The 21092-nt window shown below is 52.1% G+C and overlaps 1 pseudogene; it reads left to right on the plus strand.

Annotated features, from left to right (window-relative positions):
* Nucleotides 1-15906: 15906 nt before the first annotated feature.
* Nucleotides 15907-19132, plus strand: LOC131746317 (NAD-dependent protein deacylase sirtuin-5, mitochondrial pseudogene; annotated as a pseudogene).
* The last annotated feature ends 1960 nt before the right edge of the window (nt 19133-21092 follow it).

Consider the following 21092-nt stretch of genomic DNA (forward strand, 5'->3'; position numbering starts at 1 on the left):
GCGCTCGCCGCCCGCCTGCCGGCCCCGCCCCGGCCTGGCCGCCCCGCCCCCGGCTCCGCCGCCGCGCGCCTCCCGGCCCTCGCGTGCCCCCCTCCTCCCCTCCCCGCTCCTCCGCTCCGGCTGGGCCGCCCGGCGCCCCCTCCTTGTGGTCCCCGCGCCGCGCCCCCTGCCGGCTGCCGCGCTGCGCCTCACGGGCGGTGGCGCGGGGCGAAGGGGGCGGCCGGGGGCTTCACTCCCGGCCGGCACCACTCTCCCCAGATGCTTCCACGACCGCGCGCGGACGAGGCCCATGGGAGGGGAGGGGGCCCGTACGCTCGGCGACGTGGGGAAGGTTTGGAGCATGGAAGCTGTGGGGCGGGTCTCAGCCCTGGAGTCGGGTTTCTCAAAGTGGGCGCCGCTGAGCATCAGAGCCCAAGTCGTCCGAGGGCTGGTTGAGAACGCAGTCTCCCGGGCCTCGCCCCAGACCCGCCCGATGCGAGTTTCCGCGGCGGGGCCTGGCGAGCTGCATTTTTTGCCAGCCTCTCGGCTGATTCTGACGGACACTCCTTTGAGACGCGGCCAGTGGCGGCGGGCGGCGGAGCATGAACCAGAAACCAGGTGCAAGGCTGCGTGCTGTGTGCGTGTTCTTTTAGGGAGAGCCCACTGCTTGCATCAGCCAGTGTCAAAGGGTTTGGACCATCCAGGTGCAAAGAACAGTTGTCTTCTCTTGCTCTCGCTCTCACAGCCCTGGAGGAGGGGCCTGGGGGTAAGCCCCGTGCGAAAAAGCAGAAGCATGTCTGCAAGCAGTCCCAAGGCACGTTCCTACCGTCCCCTCCCTTCCTGGCTCCACGCCAGACCAGCCCTCACCCCCCTGGTGCGGCAGATGCCCCGGGGTCAGACGGTGCTAGGAAAGCTGACCACAGCCCTGCCAGAGAGAAGGCCCAGGCACCTGGAGGCCTCCTCTGTCGCGACCACGGACCACCCTGGTCTCAGGGTCACGGCTGCGGTAGGAGCAGCACTTGTGTCGCTTGCCTCTGACCCAGGCCCTGGGTGCTGCTCTGGGGGAAGGGACAGCGTGGGCTGTAGGGCAGGAGAGGCGGATCCCGAGTCAGAGAGAGCTGAAGTCCACTGTGTCCTGAGCCCGGAGCGTCAGGGAAGTCCTCAGCTCCCTCCTGTGCCGTGTGGGAGGAGAACACTGTGCCCTGGCCTGGGGGGCGGGGGGTAAGAGGAGCGGTACAGAAACCCCAAGCAGGGCGCACGTGCCCACAGAGGACTCGCCTCCTCCCACTCTGTGAGTGAACGCTGGGTCAGCCCCCAGTACCTGGAGGGCAGCCTGTGTGTCCCCCAGCTGGCTTCCTCTGCGCTCTGGACGCCCCACTCGCAAGTGCCCACCTCTGCCGGCAGAGAACACTCAGGCTTCCTGAAGGCTGGCTTCGCAGGGCTGGGCGACACCTTCCAAATTCACCTGCCCCCCTTGTGTGTAGAACACACCTGTTGGCATCTCCAGAGAACCCCGGCCAGGAAACACGTCGGTGCCTCTCATCTCTAACCTGCAGGACCACGAGGCAAAGTGGCCACCAGGAAACGTGCTGACCAGGCCCCTCCCTAGGGACGGTGGGCTCCACTCCCCTGGCAGGTTGGCCGGCGGGAGGGTGTGCGGCTGGAGCAATGCCATCTCAGTGGAAGAGGGCCCAGGCCATCCCCGCTGGGATCTGAGTGCCATCCCTTCCCTCTTCTCCAGAGACCTGGTTCCGTCCTTCTCCTTGCTCTTAATTTCACCCCCAATTTTCCCTCTTTTCTGGCTTGTTCTCCTCAGTATGTAATCTGCTCAAATCTCTTCCATCTATTTAGAAAGGAAACTTGTATTTGCTCCCATCCCTCTGGTTACCGAGGCCCCATCTCTCTCTCTCCTTCTCAGCCACGTCCCTTGGAAACACCTCGCATGCACACCCGTTCACTCCTCACCCACGTGGCTGCACCACGTCACTGAAATGTCTCTTGCCGGTGACCTAGTTGCTAAACTCAGTGACTACTTTCAGTCTTCATCTTCCTTGACTTTTAAGCATCATCTGATCCTGCTGCCTACTGTTTTGATGGAAACTGCACTCCCCTGGCCTGTAAAGAACTCCTCTCCCCCAGGCTTCTTTCCTGATGTCCTCTGGGAGCTCCCTTTCTTAGCCATATCCTTTACTCATTGCTGCTACCCTGGGTGCGGCCCCAGACCTCTTCCTAGGCAATTTTTTTTCTTTAAATTAATTAATTAATTTTGGGTTGCGTTGGGTCTTCGTTGTTGCATTCAGGCTATTCTCTAGTTGCGGTGAGCGGGGGCTACTCTTCGTTGCGGTACACGGGCTTCTCATTGCGGTGGCTTCTCTTGTTGCGGAGCATGGGCTCTAGGCACACGGGCTTCAGTAGCTGTGGCTCGAGGGCTCTAGAGCGCAGGCTCAGTAGTTGTGGTGCATGGGCTTCGCTGCTCCGAGGCATGTGGCATCTTCCCGGACCAGGGCTCAAACCCGCGTCCCCTGCATTAGCAGGCGGATTCTTAACCACTGCGCCACCAGGGAAGCCCTAGGCAATGTTATTTATACTCATGGCTTCATCTGACATGCACACACTGATGACTCTAAGTCTCTCTCTCCAACTCACAAGCTGGTAAGTTAACCTGTCACTGAATCTTGGATGCTGGCAGGAGACATGACGCTGGGTCAGAGACGTAGGACTTTCTATTCAGGCACCCACAGCACCTAGCGTGAGCATCAGCATATCTGCATCAGTTGCCCTGGCCTCTGAGTCCCGCAGGAGAAGTGTGCTGGGCCCAGAGGGATACTGCGCACGCAGCGGATCTGCATCACCAAGGGTGGAGGACACCCAGCTTGGGAATCTACTGCTTATACAGGAAGCCGCTAAGCAAGCCCGGAGGAAACACGCACAGCGCTGAGAAGTGGTCCAGGTGCAAAGTGGCCAGGTCCTGCCTTCTCGGCACACACGGCGAGATGTGAAGGAGTGAGAGAGGCCCGTGGAGGATCTCTCTTCCACGAGTGGGTACTTCAGACTCCACAAACGAGCACATCTCCTTCCCAACCTGCCTGCTCTGCAACCTGCCCACTCTGGGCTCTGTGTCCTGTGAGCAGCGGCGGCCAGAAACCCTGGAGCCACCGTGCACTCAGGTCTCTGAGCATCTGTGTCTGGTCCCCGAGTGCAGGAGACGGTGCGCCCAGGGTGGCAGCGCTCATCTGTGTGTGTTCACCGCGTGCTCTGTCTCGGGCTTTGTGCTCTCCAGTTCAGTGCTCTTTCATCCTTTCTACAGCTGTGAGGTCGGTCTTACTATTGGCCTGACTTCACAGCTGAGGAAATGGACTCTTCGAGAGGTTAGTAGTGGGCGGGGTGGGGATTCACACTCAGCTCTGCCTACCCTGCAAGCCGAGCTGTGAATATGACTTGATATCATGGATCCTACTGGATACACATTACACAGTACAGCCCCGGCCTTGTGGACGACCTGGTGTTTGCACGCCAATCACTGCGTCACAAGAGCCTGCTCTCTGACTTCTCTCCCCACGGCCAGTCTTGCCCCTTCTGGTGCATCTTCCACGAGCAGCAGGAGCCATCACGCTAAAAGGGGAAACACGGCCACAGGCACACAGGCACAGTCACCCTCTCCCCCTTCACTGAGTTCTATCCCTGTCGGTCCAGACTACTCCACATGCATTGCTGTTCTCCAGATGCTACACTGTCATCATCCTGTGTTACTTACACCTGTCCCAAGATGCCATATTCCTTTTTTTTTTTTGGCCATGCTGCACGGCTTGAGGGATCTCAGTTCCCCGATCAGGGATTGAACCCAGGCCACGGCAGTGAAAGCTCGGAATCCTAACCACTAGGCCACCAGGGAACTCCCAAGAGTGCCATCTCCTGTGCCTTTGCACACACTGCATATGTTCCTGGGATGTCGTCCTTCACCTCCTTAACAGATGCCTAGTCCTTCCTCAGGTGTTGGTTTAGGTATCACCTCCCCCAGGAAGCCTTCCCTGAATGCCTCCCATGCCTGCCTCCATGTGACTACAATACCCCGTGAATACGACTGCGTATCTTGTTTCTACCGTTCGTCAGCACATGCTGCTGTTCTTCTGCCTGGAGCAGCCTTCTTCATCCCTTCACTGGCCAGTCCCTCTTCCCTTGCCTCCCACCAGCCGGTTAGGTGTCCATCTCGTGTTTCTCCAAGTCTGACCGCCTGTGCCGATACTGCTGTCGTGGCCGGTGATCTCATCAGGGAGGAGCTCAGCAAACATTTGCTGAATGAAAATCCCGTGCCCCCTGCCTCCCCTCCCCGTGCACAGCAGTCGCTCAGGAACCAGAGCACTGATATGCCGGTGGGGTGTGTTGACATAGACGACCTTCAGGAAATCCATTTGCAGGCAATTGGAAGCAAACGGGAAGCAGGCAAGAAAGTTGAGAGCCCTAATGGAGCTTGTTCTTTCAAGAAACTTGCCCGTGGACTTCCCTGGTGGCGCAGTGGTTAAGAATCCGCCTGCCAATGCAGGGGACACAGGTTCGATCCCTGGTCCGGGAAGATCCCACATGCCGTGGAACAACTAAGCCTGTGCACCACAACTACTGAGCCTGTGCTCTACAGCCCACGAGCCACAACTACTGAATCCCATGCGCCTAGAGCCCGTGCTCTGCAACAAGAGAAACCACTGCAATGAGAAGCCCGCACACAGAAACAAAGACCCAACACAGCCATAAATAAATGAATTAATTTAAAAAAAAAAAAAGAAAAGAAACTTGCTCGTGAATGGGCTGGTGACCAGAGGGACACGGGGCAGAGAGGCTGCTGCTGTTCCTTGTTGGTGGTTTGTTACACGGGAGATGGATCATTTATTTAGAGGGAATTTATCCTTTCCATCATTCTCTCTTTTTTTTTAATTATTATTTTTTTTGCGGTACGCAGGCCTCTCACTGTTGTGGCCTCTCCACAACGGGATCCCGCGGCACGTGGGATCTTCGCGGACCGGGGCACGAACCCGCGTCCCCTGCATCGGCAGGCGGACTCTCAACCACTGCGCCACCAGGGAAGCCCCATCATTCTCTTTTAAGCAGGTAATTTTTGTAACATGAGAAGCACTGGCCTTTTCTCACCATCAGACCTGGAATTATGGAATTCTCATCATGATTTTTCTTTGAACACTCACTTCAGTTTGTTCTCCTGTTGTAAGAATTTGAAGTATAAGATGCTTAGTGAAAATTAAAGCTCTTTCAGATTATGTAAATGCTTAAGTTAAAACATCTAATGTATGGATCAAACACTAAATATTTTAATCCACGATTCAAGCTCTTATTGCTACATTTTATTTTATTATTTTTTAAATTTTATTTTTTAACATCTTTATCGGAGTATAATTGCTTTACAATGGTGTGTTAGTTTCTGCTGTATAACAAAGTGAATCAGCTATACGTATACATATATCCCCATATCCCCTCCCTCTTACGTCTCCCTCCCACCCTCCCTATCCCACCCCTCTAGGTGGTCACAAGGCACCGAGCTGATCTCCCTGTGCCATGCAGCTGCTTCCCGCTAGCTGTCTATTTTACGTCTGGTAGTGTATGTTATGTCCATGCCACTCTCTCACTTCATCCCAGCTTACCCTTCCCCCTCCCTGTGCCCTCAATTCCATTCTCTACGTCTGCATCTTTATTCCTATCCTGCCCCTAGGTTCTTCACAACCATTTTCTTTTTTTTTTTAGATTCCATATATATGTGTTAGCATATAGTATTTGTTTTTCTCTTTCTGACTTAGTTCACTCTGTATGACAGACTCCAGGTCCATCCACCTCACTACAAATAACACCTCACTACAAATAACTCGATTTCCTTTCTTTTTATGGCTGAGTAATACTCCATTGTATATATGTTCCACATCTTCTTTATCCATTCATCTGCTGTTGGACACTTAGGTTGCTTCCATGTCCTGGCTATCGTAAATAGAGCTGCAATGAACATTGTGGGTACATGACTCTTTTTGAATTATGGTTTTCTCAGGGTATATGCCCAGTAGTGGGATTGCTGGGTCGTATGGTAGTTCTATTTTTAGCTTTTTAAGGAACCTCCATACTGTTTTCCATAGTGGCTGTATCAATTTACATTCCCACCAACAGTGCGAGAGGGTTCCCTTTTCTCCACACCCTCTCCGGCATTTATTGTTTGTAGATTTTTTTGATGATGGCCCTTCTGACTGGTGTGAGGTGATACCTCATTGTAGTTTTGATTTGCTGCAATACATTTTACACTGATAATATTGAACCCTTTTCTTAATAATCATGCAAAAATGTTGTGATAGCCCCTTTTACAGCAGAAGAAACCAATGTTTAGAAGAAAGTAAAGAGTTTGGCCAATGCTTCCTTGAGAGCTGGAATTCCAAACCAGGTCTGCACTGCTTTAGAGAATATAAATGCTCAACAGAATTAAAAATTTTTTGTTTGAAAATGTTATGTGGGTGCTGCTCATCTTTGAATGTGGGGAGAGGACTTCGCCGGGAGGAGCTTAGGAGAGGACGGCTCCGGCGCAGGTGCTGGGAGGCGGTCCAGAGCATCACTGGGGGGATGAGCTTCCGACAGGCGTCAGGGAGACGCCAGCACAGATGTGGGAAAGGAGGAAGAAAGACACAAATAAGTTTGCAAATGGAAGAGAAACTAGGGGAGTAAGTACCTGCTAAAATGCCAGGAAGGCAGGGCAGGGGCTTGTGAAGAGAGATGCAATGGGGCCTCCACTGAAGGGAGAGGGAAAGGGAGCTGCCAGGCAGCTGGAGGGGAGGTCAGGCAGGACAGGCACGTCCAGAACCTTCTGTAGGCGGGAGACAGGGGACAGTGTTAGGGTTAGGGTTAGGGGACCACACTCTGAGAAGAGCTGGAAGAGCTGGGTGTGGGGAAGAAGTGAGCAAGAGTTTTTGCTCATTAAGGCTGCCAAGGGGCCAGGCCAGTTCTGGGCTCAGAGGAATTCAAGGCGTCCCTGAAGAACCGGCCCCGAGTGAACGCTAAAGACACAGGCGCATACACGCACCGGCACACGCGATGCAGGGGTCCTGGCTCTTAGTCCGTTTTCTTCTCAAAGGAAGACCCCTTCCCCCTTGCAGGGTCCTCCCCCTCCCCCCCGCCTACTTCTCTCCCAGCAGCTACCCCCACACGTGGTCCCTTCTTCGGGGCCCCTGAATGGTGCCCTGTGCTGGGGATGAATGTGAGTCCGCGTTTGTCCCGAAGTGCAAGCAGATCACCTGTGACGTCCCGGACGTGGGACGAGCTCTCATCAGGAAGCTCGAAGCCCCAGGACAGCTGGCCCAGGCCTTTGCTGGAGAGGATTCAGAGAAGTGGCCTGGGCGGGGGGAAGGGCTGGCGAGGGCAGGAGAACCAGCGAGCAGCCGGGACTCCACAAGTTCCAAGGCTCCCCGTGCAGACGCAGCTCCACAAGGGCCGACCTGGGATCCATCCACCCAGTGCCACTGAGAAGTGCACACAAGGCCGACTGCACGATTTCCCTCTACCTGCCAAATTGTTTCTTACGCGTGACTTGCTTTAATTTGGTTATTTAGTTAGATATGTAACAACTGCCCATGAACTCACCTTCCAAAACAAAACAAGCCAAGCCACACCTATGACAACAACCGACATTTCATCGTAGGGTTCCCTGTATCCCATCACCCTGACCCCCTGCCTTTCTCTTTCTATTATTTTAACATTTCTCTATATAATGGAAACATCAAACACATCCAAAGCTAGAGAGACTAGTGAATCCACATGTCCTTCTTGTCCAGATTTTAACTTTTCAAATCATGCCCAACTCTTGTTTTACCCATTTTCTCTGTTTCCACATTCTTTAGGTAGTTGTATTGTATTTATGTGATCCTAAAGGGTATCGATTTTTAGTTCGGTTGTTCTGTATCAAATAAATAAATATATATATAATTTATATATATATATAAAATGATATATCAAAGAATATCTTGCTCTGTGTACTTTTTTTCAGAGCTACTATTTTCACTTGGTGTCGTGTTGGGAAGAGTCACACCAGCTGCCACCTGTCATGTGGTTTGTCCGTTTGGTTGGGGTGTCACGGTGCCCTGTATGGACGTACCTTGGTTTATTTCTCCACCCTCCTGCTGATGGACATTCAAGGTGTTTCCAGCCTCTAGCTACTGGGAAGAGTGCTCTTATGATTATCCTTTGACGTTCTTGCTGTACCCCTGGTAGAGCTCTAGAAGTGGAGAGGTTTGGCTTCAGGATTAACGGGGGGTTGTTTTCCACCAAAGTACCGCCCCGCCTCCGAGACTGTATGAGAGACCCCTCCCCCATCCGCGTCCTCTCCTCCTCCCCAATGCTGGTTACCGACAGGCTTATTAACTTTTCTGATTACTCTGCCAATTAAAGTACTCGGCTGGCCAAAAAGTTCGTTCGGGGTTTTCTGTACCATCTTACGGAAAAACCCGGACGAGCTTTCTGGCCAACCCAGTGGAATGTCATTGGGGCCTTAATTTGCGTTTCCTCGATAACTGGTGTCTTAGCTTAGGCTGCCAAACAAAACACCATAGATTAGGGTTTGGACTTGCTAGGGACTTGTCACCCCCCTCCTTCTTTCCTGTTTCCCCCCTTGGGAATGGGAATGTCCACTCTAAGCCCCCCAGTCTATGGCATTTTGTAGGGCAGCCGACTAGGACAACCGGAGATGCTGGCTAGCTCTTCACCTGCTTACTGGCCCGTGCATCTCCCTTTCTGGTAAATGCCTGTTCACCTCTTTTGTCCGTTTTCAACTGGGTTGTTGAATTTGTTTTCTACTGTCGCTGTAACACATCCCCACAAACTTGGTGGCTCAAAAGAACATAATTTTATTAAGTTACAGTTCTGGAGCCAGAAGTCTGACATGGGTGTTACTGGGTGAAATCAAGGCGCTGGCAGAGCTGCGCTCCTCCTGCAGGCTCTAGGCGAGAATCTGTTCCTGCCCCTTCCCGGCGTCTAGAGGCACCTGTGTGACTTGGCTCAAGTTCACCTTCAGCAATCACGTCATTCTGACCTCCGATTCCGTCGTCACACCTCTGCTCTCTCTGACCCGCCTGCCTCCCTCGTATACGGAGGACCTGGAGATGACACTGCCCCCCGCCCAGAAGTTCCAGCATCATCTCCCATCTCCAGATCCCTCACTTAGTCGCATCTGCAAAGTCCCCTCTGCCACAGAAGCCAACGTATTCGGTGGTCCTGGGGACGGGGGCGCGGGCATCGCGGAGGACCTCTGTTCCGCCCGCCACACTTGTGCTCTTGCCTTTCTCGTGGCTGATGTGAGAGGGCCCTGAACAGCATGGCGCAGCAGAGGCCAGTCCCACACGGAGGCCAGCGCTGGCTGCACCCGCCCCCCACCCTCTCCACCGGCCCTGGAGGTGTTCGGGGAGAGAGCAAAGCCCCGCCACCGCAGACCCTCTGAGCCTCGGGCCACGGACGGTCCACGTTCCCAGGCGCCAGGAGACGTTCCTGCCTCCCGTGCCCTGACAGCGCTTCACTTCTTCCCGACACGTTGTATTTTTCAAGGCGCTTTCCCATCCACACTCTCCCTTGGCTCTGACGCTGTCACAGGCCGAGTGCAATGGGGTGACTGTGCCGGAAGCTTCCCGTCTCAGCGCCGAGACTAGCATATCCCATGCTCCTAACCCCAACCTGGGGCTCTTCCTAGGATGCTGGGCTTTAGGGGAGAGACCCAGGTGACTTGTGAGGGGACCTGGTTCTAGCCTCCCCTATCACCTGCCACATGGTGAGAGCTGCAGGGTCGTGGGGCAGGGCTTAGAATCACACAGGCTTGGTCTAAGTCCCTGTTCAACCACTTACAGCTGTGTGACCTTGGGCAGGTGGTCTAACCTCTCTGTGCCTTGGTGCCTCTTCTATAAAAGGCGAATATCGATTGTACCTGCATTTCAAGGTTATTATGAGGATAAAATGATAATCGTGTGTGTTACTGGCTTACATAATCCATGACATATACTACACTCCATGAATGCAGATAGAAAGTTTAATAGATGACTACAAAAACAAACAACCTGATTTTAAAACGGGCAAAGGACTTGAACAGACATGTCTCCGAAGAAGATGCAGTGAATGGGCAATGAAAAGATGCTCGACGTCACCAGTCACTAGGGAAATGCAGCTCAAAGCCACAACGAGATACCACCTTATGCCCATTAGGATAGCTACTATCAAAAACAAAAACTAGGAAGTTTCAGGGAGGATGTGGAGAAACTGGAACCTCTGTGCACCGTTGGTGGGAATGTAAAATGGCGCAGCCAACATAATGGGAAAAAGTATGGAGGTTCCTCAAAAAACTGAACATAGAACTACCATATGATCCAGCATTCCGCTTGCAGGTATATACCCAGAAGAATTACAAGCAGGGGCTTGAACAGATATTTATACACCCATGTCCACAGCAGCACTATTCATAGTAGTTGAAAGGTGGAAGCAACCCAGGTGCCCACTGATGAATGAACGGCTAAACAAACTGTGGTCTATACATACAATGCGATATTATTCAGCCTTCAACAAGAAGGAGGTTTTAACAAAACAGAAGCAGAGTCACAGACACAGAGAACAAACGAGTGGCTGCCAGAGGGGAGGGGGTGGAGGGAGGAGAGATACAGGTGAGGGGGATTAAGAGGGACAAAGTTTCAGTTGCAAAAGAAGTGAGTCAAGGGCACGGACTGTACAGTGTGGGGACAAGAGTCAATAACTATGCAGTGTCTGCATCGTGGCAGATGGTGAGTAGACTTACCGTGGTGATCATTTTTAAATGTGGAGGGATATCTGACCACTGTGCTGTGGAAGAGGAGCTAACATAGCGGTGCAGGCCAACCAAACCTCAAAAACAAGCCAACCAGCTCATAGAAAAAGAGATCGGAGTCGTGGTGACCAGAGGCAGGGGGAGGGGGGAAGGGGGATTGGATGCAAGCTGTCAAAAGGTAAAAACTTCCAGTTACCAGGTAAATAAATGCTAGGGATTCATGCACACCATGGTCAAGATAACTAACCGTGCTGTGTGTGAGACAGGGAGGTCATTCAGAGAGTAAACCCTAAGAGCTCTCATCACAGGAAAACTTGTTTCCATTTCTTTAAGTTTGTATGTCTATGAGGTGACGGAGGTTCACTAAACTTACTGTGACAATCACTTCACGATGTGTGTGAGTCAAATCCTTACGCTGTGCACCTTAAACTGACACAGAGCTGTGTGTCAATTATAGCTCAATAAAGCTGGAGGACAACCAAGAAGGAAATTCTGATACATGCTAAACCATGGATGGACCTTGAGGACGTTAGGCTGAGTGAAATCGGTTCCGCACACGTTAGGTCCCTAGAGCCGGCCGCTTCACAGAGACAGAAAGCAGAAGGGTAGTTCCAGGGGCTGGGAAGGAGGGGGATGGCAGAATTAGTGTGTAATGGATACAGAGTTTCAGTTCCACAAGAAGGAAAAGCTCTATAGATGGATGCGCCATAATCTACTTAAAATGCCACTGAACTGTATAGTTAAAACTGGCCAAAGTGGTAAATTTTAAGTTCTGTGAATTTTATCACAATTTAAACAAAACTACACAGACACAGTAGTTTTGTCACACTCAGGACAGTGCATGCCTTAAGATTGTTCTGGAACCCAAGGGTTTACACAGTGCAGAACATGGCGTAAGCGCCACAGCACCTCAGCAGCTGGTGTGGCCTGCGTGGCCCTTCTGGACACGGGAGGGCACCGACGAGTGTCCACCTCTCACCCTCCGTCAAGCTTGCGTGCTGGGGCTGCGTCCAGGGCCCCCGGCGTAGAGCGCTCCATGTAAGGGCACCGATGGGTCTCCATCTCTTGCAGAACTTCCTTCCAAAACAGAGCCCCTGTCGGGGGTCCCCTCGTGGCACAGCGGTTGAGAATCCACCCATGAAGCCAGGGAACAGGGGTTGGAGCCCTGGTCCAGGAAAATCCCACACGTCATGGAACAACGAAACCCGTGCGCCACGACTACTGAGTCTGCGCTCTAGAGCCCGCGAGCCACAGCTACTGAGCCCGTGAGCCACAACCACTGAAGCCCGTGCACCTAGAGCCTGGGCTCGCAACGAGAGAAGCCACCGCAATGAGAAGCCCGCGCACCACAACCAAGAGCAGCCCCCGCTCGCCGCAACTACAGAAAGCCTGTGCGCAGCAACGAAGACCCAACGCAGTCAAAATAAATAAATAAATTTCTAAAAACAAAGCAAAACAAAAAAGAGCTGCCCCTTCCAAGGACTTGAACAGACATTTCGCCAAAGAAGACATACAAATGACCAGTAGGTGTGTGTAAGGGTGCTCAACATCACTAATCATCAGAGAAATGCAAATCAAAGCCATGGAATATCACCTCAACCTCTTAGAATGGTCAGAATGGCCAAAAATAACAGAAAATGGCAAGCGCTGTCAAGGGTGTGGAGACGTTGGCGCCCTCGTGCACTGTTGGTGGGGATGTGAAATGGTGCAGCCACTATGGAGAACAGTATGGAGGTCCCTCGAAAAACTAAAAATAGAGATGCCATATGACCCAGCAATTGGCCTTCATGGTATTCACCCAAAAGAATAGAAAAGAGGCTCTCAAAGAAGAGAGAATTGCACTCGCATGTTCAGACCATCATTATTCACAATAGCCAGGAGGCAGAAACAACGTAAATGTCTGTTAATGGTGGGATGGATAAAGTAAATGAAACCTATACAAGCAGTAGAATATTATTCAGCCTTAAAAAAGGAAGAAATCCTGTCATGTGCTTCAACATGAATGAATCTTGAGGACATTCTGCTGAGTGAATTAAGCCAGTCACACAAGGCCAAATACTATATGATTCTATGCATATGAGGTACCTAGAGGGGTCAAACTCATAGAAACAGGAGGTAGAGCAGTGGTGCCGGGGGAGGGGAGAGGGGGAAGTGAGCAGTTGTTGTTTAATAAATATTAGTTTCAGCCCTGCAAGATAAAATGTGCAAGAGATTTGCTGTACAACAATGTATGTATAGTAACAGCACTGTACTATACACTTAAATATGTGTTAAGCAGGCGCATTTCACGGTCTTTTTTTTAAACCACAAATATTAATAATAAGGCGCTGTCCTTTCCCAGTCTTAGGGCAGCCACGTCCTCCCCTGGGTGCCACCACTGCACTCATCCCATCTAGAACCACCTTCCCTCCCCGCCCCCATCTGTGGAACCTGAAGCTTAACTCATGGATCTGCTTCTCCTTGGGAACCAAGTCCTTCGTGGAAGCTTCCATCAGGTGCCCCCGATATTCAAAGAAACTGTAACCTGCTCTCCCTGCCCCCCTCCACAAAGGAGAGCCTAGACTGGCCCTTCTCCCAGGAGAAGGAAATTGCCTTTTCCTTCTTCCGAGTGGCCTCTAGTTTGTGGTTTACTTATGCAATCAGTGTTTGAGTGTGTGCTAAGCGCTGTGGTGGGCTGTGGAGACATGACTGTAAACAAGAAGGACAGCACCTTGCCTCAGGGAGTTTACTTCCCAGCAAGCACACAAGGTAAACGTCAGAAGGTGTCAAATGCTGTGATGAAAACAAACAGAGGGACACGACAGAGTCACGGAGGTGCCCTGAGGTCCTTCTGAGGAGAGAACGTTTGCCTTGAGACTCAATGTGAGGAGAATGGAGTCAGGAGGGATGGCATTCCAGGCAGAGGAAACAGTTTGTGCGAAGGTCCTGGGGCAGAAAAGACCTTGGCACGTCCGAGGAACACAGGAGGCTGGTGGGGGCCGGGGGAGAGTGGACTGGAGGGAGGTGGAGACGTAGCTGGAACGGGTGTGTGCAGGGCTTCCTGGAGCAAGTAGGCTCAGGAAACTATTAGCTACTAACATGCAAGTAGCTCCACAAAGGGCAGCGCCTAAGGACATCCTTGGGTTCTCCCAGGTCTGTAAACTGCCACCTGCGTGACTCTAGGTCAGGGCTTCCCAAACTTGGGCATGCATTTGAGCCACCTGGAGGGGGCTTGTGACAAGCACAGGTGGGTCTCATGCCAGAGCGTCTGATTCAGGAGATCTGAGTGGGGCCCAGAATTTGCATGTTTATGAAGTTCCCAGGTTGGACCACTTTGAGAATCGTGCTGTAAGCAAGCTACTGATTCTCTGAGTCTTTTCTTCACCTGTGAAATTGCCCTTCTTTCCTGCTTGATGTTACCATTAAATGAGATAAAGCCCTTTGTAAAGAATAAAAAAGAGGGCTTCCCTGGTGGCGCGGAGGTTGAGAGTCCGCCTGCCCATGCGGGGGACACGGGTTCGTGCCCCGGTCCGGGAGGATCCCACGTGCCGCGGAGCGGCTGGGCCCGTGAGCCGTGGCCGCTGCGCCTGCGCGTCCGGAGCCTGTGCTCCGCAACGGGAGAGGCCGCGGCAGTGAGAGGCCTGTGTACCGCAAAAAAATAAAATAAAATAAAAAAGACACAGAGGGGATGATCAACTTACTGTTTAATAATCACTGCAGCGACCGCACGTCTGGCTGACTCCCGGACCACGAGCAGGCTTGAGCCCCACTGGTGCCGCAGGGGATGGACGCCCGCCTGGCCCCGCCCGGGGGAGCCTGGGGTTCACGCCTGCTGTTCACGCCACAGACAGCGGCTGGATGACCCCCAGCGTCTGCGGTTATTTTTGTTACCCCTCATCTCCTCCCACGCCTCCCCAAGAAAAACTCGTCCCGTGAGTCACCCGGAGGCCCGGGAGGAGGCCACGGCTGCTTGGCTGGTAGCTGGCCACTGAGGGTCAGGAGGAGCGGCGATGCCTCCTTGGGCGCGGAAGAGAAATTCCATAGATTCGTAGACTCCCGGCACCTCGGCCTCTGGAATATGTGCATATGATATACACTTGGTGTGTGTATTTTTTATTTGTATTCACTCACAGGGTCAGCAAATATGTGTTGAATATCTGCTACGAAGCGGGCTCTGAGGATACAGCCGTGACAAAATAAAGCGGCCCTTTGAGAGCGCGTTCGCTGACAGCGGTAGGAGCTGGGCCAGAGGCCGTGGGGAAGACACCTCTGTGCCGTGCTCCCCGAGGCTACGGGCTGACCCCCTGGCTCACAGCAGCAGGGCTGGGGAAACGATGGGTCGCTGGGCGGGCGAGCAGGCCTCCACAGAGCAGAATGTGTGTGCGCTCGCCGCTTGTGTGGGGCAGCCCTGTTCCCACCGCTCCCAGAGCGCACCCCCTCCAGCCACAGCGGGAATGCTCAGCCCGAGTCCTTCCTGGAGTTTTTCAAAATGAGGATATGGGCTCAAGGACGAAGATGCCTCTTCCCTGCTGTGTGAAGAAGCTCGACCGCACAAGTCCAGAACGAAGCCAACACCCCCAGAACAGTGGGGACGAGAGGTGGAGGGGGGCAGCCCCGCTGCTCCGGCCGTCTCTGGGGCAGGGCCACCCTGCTGCTTTCACTGTGGTTTGGTTTCCTCAGCCTCTTCCTTTTGTTGCCTGAGCTGGTCCCTGTTGAAATTCTGTCATTGGCAACTCAAGTGCCCCAATCCTTATGAGGCACCCGAGGTCACACAGAGCCGGGATCATATCACAGTGTATTCTGGAGTTGAGGTTACGCTGAGCAAACCAGGGCCCCTGGCAGTGGGCTTTGACAGTTAGGGGAGGGGGCCCCATGCTAACCCCAGGGCAAAGATTCCTGCCACGGTTGCCTCACTCACAGGTCTCAGCTTCCTAAGGCTCCTAGGGCCAAAATGGGCTTTTGGGGGAATGTCTGTTTTTAGCTGGGATGAGCTAAGCTGCTATGACAAACAGACCCAAAGATGCTTATTGGCTCAAACACAACAGAAGTTTATTTCTCATTCGCATGCCAGACTGCAGCACGTGCTTTTAGCTGAGGGTGGCTCTGTCCCATGGGATGATTCAGGGATCCAGGATCCAAACATGTGGCGCTACCACAGCTTAGCTGTCATCTACATCTTGCCAGCGGTAGGGGACAGACATCACTTCCGGTCACATTCTATTGGTGAGGACCGGTCACACGACCACACTGAACTGCAAAGGGGGCTGGGAAATGTAGTCCATCCTCTCACCTTGCTATAACCCCCATTGCTACAAAGGGAGAAGATTTTGTTGGGTGGAAAAGTTTGACTTTGAGAGGACTAAATGGAGGCACTCAGGTGTTCTTAATCTTGACACTCTTGATGTTTTAACTGGACAGTTCTTGGAGGGTGGGAGGGAGGCTGCCCTGTGCACTGTAGAATGTTTAGCAGCATCCCTGGCCTCTACTCACCTGACGGCTGTAGCATCCCTCCCCCCACTCCCCCGCAGTCCCAGTCATGACATCAGACATGCCTCCAGGCACTGCCAAAGCCCCTGGGGCACAAAGTCACCACTGATTGAGAATCACTGCTCTAGACACTGAGAGCAACGTCAGAATCTTTGCCAACCAGGGAGGAAATGCAGTGAAATTACCCGCTCTCACTCTGTCACTCGGGAATCTCACGGCGTGGCTGCCGGTCTGTGCTCATGAGGCTGACAAACAGATTAGCTGAGGTGCCGACTTGAAGTTTCACAGAGGAGTGAACGATACGAACCCCAGCCCCGAGACTCCTGAGTGCATGGTGAGAACGATGTTAGGAGATTCGGCAGGTGCCCGTCACAGCCGGGGCAGCAGGCAAAGAAATGCCCTAAGGTTTTTCACTCAATACAAAACCCAAAATGGCACTGGCTTGTTTGCAAAGAACAGGCTTTCTGAATTATTTGGAGCTGATTCCCTGACATTTCTGTGAGAAATAAGATTTTTTTGATACCTTCTCTAACAGGAGGCCATATTTTTAAGCCCCTGGTGAGTTCTTGCTCTGGATGGACATGGTGAACTAGGGCAGACCCCTAAGAACATATCTGTTTGCAGGAAATGGGCTGCCCTGGAAAATCAGTGAGCATTCCTTGCAGCCTGGTGGAAACCAGAAGTACTGCCGTCCAGCAAAGCATTAGGGTGTCAACAGTATGCTTTATCTCCTAGAAACCCAACAGTGCTGTTCTGGCTTCACAGGAAGCAGTTTTCTGGCTGGAGCTCATGGGGATTCCTTCACATTCCACGGAGAGCTCTGGGCCACGCTTCAGGCTCTGGGTTGTAGGCCCCAGCAGTGAGCCTCGTTTGTGTGTAGCTGCCAGTACAAACGTATTAGTTTCCTGATTCACTGGGAATATGCAAGGCTCTTGAATATTAAATAAAACTGCTTACATAAGTCTTTTATTTGAAATGAATACAAGGTTATAATCAATAAAGCTCAGTTTGAAACACTGCTGAGAAAAATGAATAGATAGAGACGTTTTCTCTGCTGCTGGAGTTGCACAAAGTAGCAGCTTTATGTCAGACTGGGGTTTGTGTGCAAATAGCTAAGCGCTCCTTCGGATGATGAGCAACTGGGGTCTGAATCAGCGCTCGACGCGTCACGGACCCGCGTGGATCACTCTCTCTGAGCGGGCTTGAAAACGCTGTGCTTTTCTGGCTTTTTACCAGCTGCTATTTAGTCTGGAAGTAACAATGAAAAACAGGCTAAGCAATCTGGTGTTGCTGAGGGATGGTTCTCGCGAGCCCAGAGCCCTCTGGGGTCTGGCCCTTGCCTCCTTCTCGAGCGCCGGCTGCTGCTGGCCCGGCCTCCTCGTGGCTACCAATGCAGCAGGCCAGGCCAGGCCCTGCACTGCCCAGATTTCTATCCCCAGCAAACGCCAGAGCTCGACGACCACTTTGCCGGGTTTCGGGATTCAGGTCACGTGTTACACTTTCCAGAAAGGGCTTCCTGACTTCCACTGGTCTCTCAGGAAGAGCTGACCAGCCACTGCCCAGTGCCCCTCACGCCGTCGAACGGCCTTTATCACCCAGGGCACTTTATAGCACTTTACTCCCCACGCTGTGCGGATGCCTCGCCCCTGTTCGACCACGAGCTCGGAGGGCAGAGCCTGTGTCTCACGCCTCTCGGGAGCAGCAGTCCTGACACAGGATCTGGAAAAGGTTTGTGCAATAAGAACGATTGAACAAAGCAATGAACGGTAATTACGCCGCAAGTGCAGAGGCTGTCGCGTGGCTCTTCTTGTTTAAAAACCGTGGTAAGAGCCACACGTGCAGAGGCCCGAGGCCCGGTGTCTTCCCGGCACGGCGCTGGCACAGCTGCGGCCCCCGAGACGAGGGAGGGGCAGGAAACGAGCCCATCTCAATAATTAGTGCGACACAGAAAACCTGAGGCCGCCTCTCTGGATTGTCCCAATTACTTGCCCAGCTGTATTGTGGACTGACCTCTCCAGCCTCTGGGCAAACCAAGATTTGCCTAACAATGGCTCGTCCAAGTTCAAATACAGCCGGGCTTCTGGAAGATTTTTGCAGAAGCCAAGCACACAGTCATCATTTCAGGGGCCGGCGTCAGTGCTGAGAGTGGGGCTCCGACTTTCAGAGGAGCGGAAGGTCACTGGAGAAAATGGCAAGCTCAGGAGCTGGCCACGCCTCAGGCCTCTGCCTGAGACCCGTGCCAGGTGCGGGGGTTCTACCACTACCGGCGGGAAGTGGTGCAGAGCAAGGAGCCCAACGCCAGGCACCTGGCCATCACCGAGCGTGAGGCCTGGCCGCACCGGCAGGGCTAACGGGCTGTGGTCATCACCCGGGACATCCATGAGCTGCACTGCACGGCTGGCACCAAGAACCTTCTGGAAATCCATGGTAGCTTATTTAAAACTCCATGTACCTCTTGTGGAGTTGTGGCTGAGAATTACAAGAGTCCAATTTGTCCAGTTTTATCAGGAAAAGGGGCTCCAGAACCTGAAACTCAAGATGCCAGAGTCCCAGTGGAGAAACTTCGCCGGTGTGAAGAGGCAGGATGTGTGGGCTGCGACCTCACGTGGGGTGGTCTGGAGAAAACCTGGACCCTGCCACCCTGGAGGAGGCTGACAGCGAGCTGGTCCTCTGAGACTTGTGTCTGGTGGTGGGAACGTCCTCTGTGGTCTACCCTGCCGCCGTGTCTGCCCCCCACGTGTCTGCCCAGGGAGTAGAAGTGGTCGAATTTAACATGGGAACCACCCCAGCCATGAACAGGTTCACGATTCATTTCCAGGGGCCGTGTGGGATGACTTTCCTGAAGCCCTCGCTCCTCGTGAAACTGAAACTGTTTCTTAACTGCCCTGAGGAAGGAAGAAATCACAGCCCATCTAAATACCAGGCCACCAACAGGAGAAACAGTCTTGTGGATGGTGAGCTGAATACTGAAAGGTCTGGAAATATCATCTGGAATCCAGACTGCTGATAAGTGATGCGGACTTCGAAGCAACAGTAGGAAACACGTTTAGAAGGAGAAGGTCACGGAATTTCTCAAGTCAATTCATGTTATTTGCTTTGAACCTAAACATAAGATACCTCTGATGTGTTTGGCTGGTTACTGGGCGGGAAACAACTTTGTAATTAGATTGTCTAAAAGAAGTAATTATCCTGATTGTATTTTTGCTATTTGGGCAAAGATGGAAGTAGAGGGGTAAAACCCTGGTATTTGTGATTTCTACGCAAGGGTTGGTGGAAAATAAAATCCCTTTCTACAGCATTCACACAAAAAATTGTGGTAAGATGCACATAACATAAAATGTACCATCTTCGCCATTTTTAAGTGTACAGTTGAGAAGTGTCAAGTGCATTCTCATTTTTGTGCAACCAGCCATCACGCATCTCCGGAACTTTTCCATCTTCCCAAACCGCAAGTCTACCCGCTAAGCACTAACTCCCCACTCCCCCTCCCCCAGCCCCGGCACCCACCCTTCTACTTTCTGTCTCTATGAAGTTGACAGATCCCCATTTGAGGGACCTCATATAAGTGGAATCATATGCATTTGTCCTCTCGTGTCTGGCTTATTTCACATTATGTGTCCTCAAGATTCACCCATGTTGCAGCATGTGTCAAAATTTCCTTCCTTTTTAAGACTAGGTAATATTGCATTTTGTGGACAGACCAGATTTTGTTTATTTACTCGTCTATCGATGGACACCTGGTTTGGTTCCACCTCTTGGCTACTGTGAATAATGCTGCTGTAAACGTGGAAGTACAAATACCTGTCCGAGTCCCTGCTTTCAGTTCTTTCGAGTATGTACCCAGATTGCTGGATTATATGGCGATTCTGTGTTGATTAATTTTTGGAGGAACATACATGCTATTCCAGGCTAGCACTTGACCCTCATTATTTCATTTAGTGCTCATGGTGGTTCTGGGAGGGAAGAGAACTATTGCTCCTTTCTCAGCAGATGAGGAAATGAAGGCAGAGAGCGCTAACTTGCCAATTTCATGCATAGTCAGCCAGTGGCAGAGCTGGGACTGAGGCTCACAAATTCCAAAACCCACGCTTTCGAGCCCTGTGTCATGCTTGCTTTCTTCCAGAGGGCGGAGGGCTCCCTCGCTCTGATGGGCAAAGGACCTGCCTTGGGCTGAGGGAACGGACCTTCCTAAATAAGAGGCATCCTGCGTGTAGGTGGTCACCGAGGTTGGATGTGTCCAGCTTTACCCCAGTCCTTCACAGGCCTGGCTATTCTGTTATGAGGCTGTAACATGCCCTCTCGTGTTACACATCCTAGGGTGAGACCGGCTAATGAGCTCATACTCAAGTGTGGTAATTACAAAGTCACTGATTCCACTCTCAAAAACAACCTGGTCATTGTGTATTCCTCTTAAGTGATGACTTAATATGGATAAGAGGTCATTTAAATCTGGAACAGATCTCTCAGATTTTGTAATCCAACCTCTCTTTTAGTGGTTCAGGCATGAAAGAGAAAGTTGGTTCACAATTTACTAAAGTCACTCAGAAATAATCTACCTGTAATGAACTTTCCCCATCTGTCTCATCAAAGCTGATTATTTGGTAAATTGTGGTCGGCTCATACCCACATACATCACTGCATCAAGAGACACAACAATTCCCTTGCTTAGTAGCCACTGGACATAAAGACTTGGGACGGAGAAGAAAGACCAGGGATAAACGGAGAGTTCATGCTTTGATGTACCCTCTCTGTTCCAAACATACAGCAGTGACAGATAAAATACTGAAATAGAAAACCTAGATATGTATACCTAGATAAACTCAAGGGTAAGATGAGTATC

The sequence above is a fragment of the Kogia breviceps genome, chromosome 19, assembly GCF_026419965.1.
Source record: "Kogia breviceps isolate mKogBre1 chromosome 19, mKogBre1 haplotype 1, whole genome shotgun sequence".
Lineage (NCBI taxonomy): Eukaryota > Metazoa > Chordata > Mammalia > Artiodactyla > Physeteridae > Kogia > Kogia breviceps.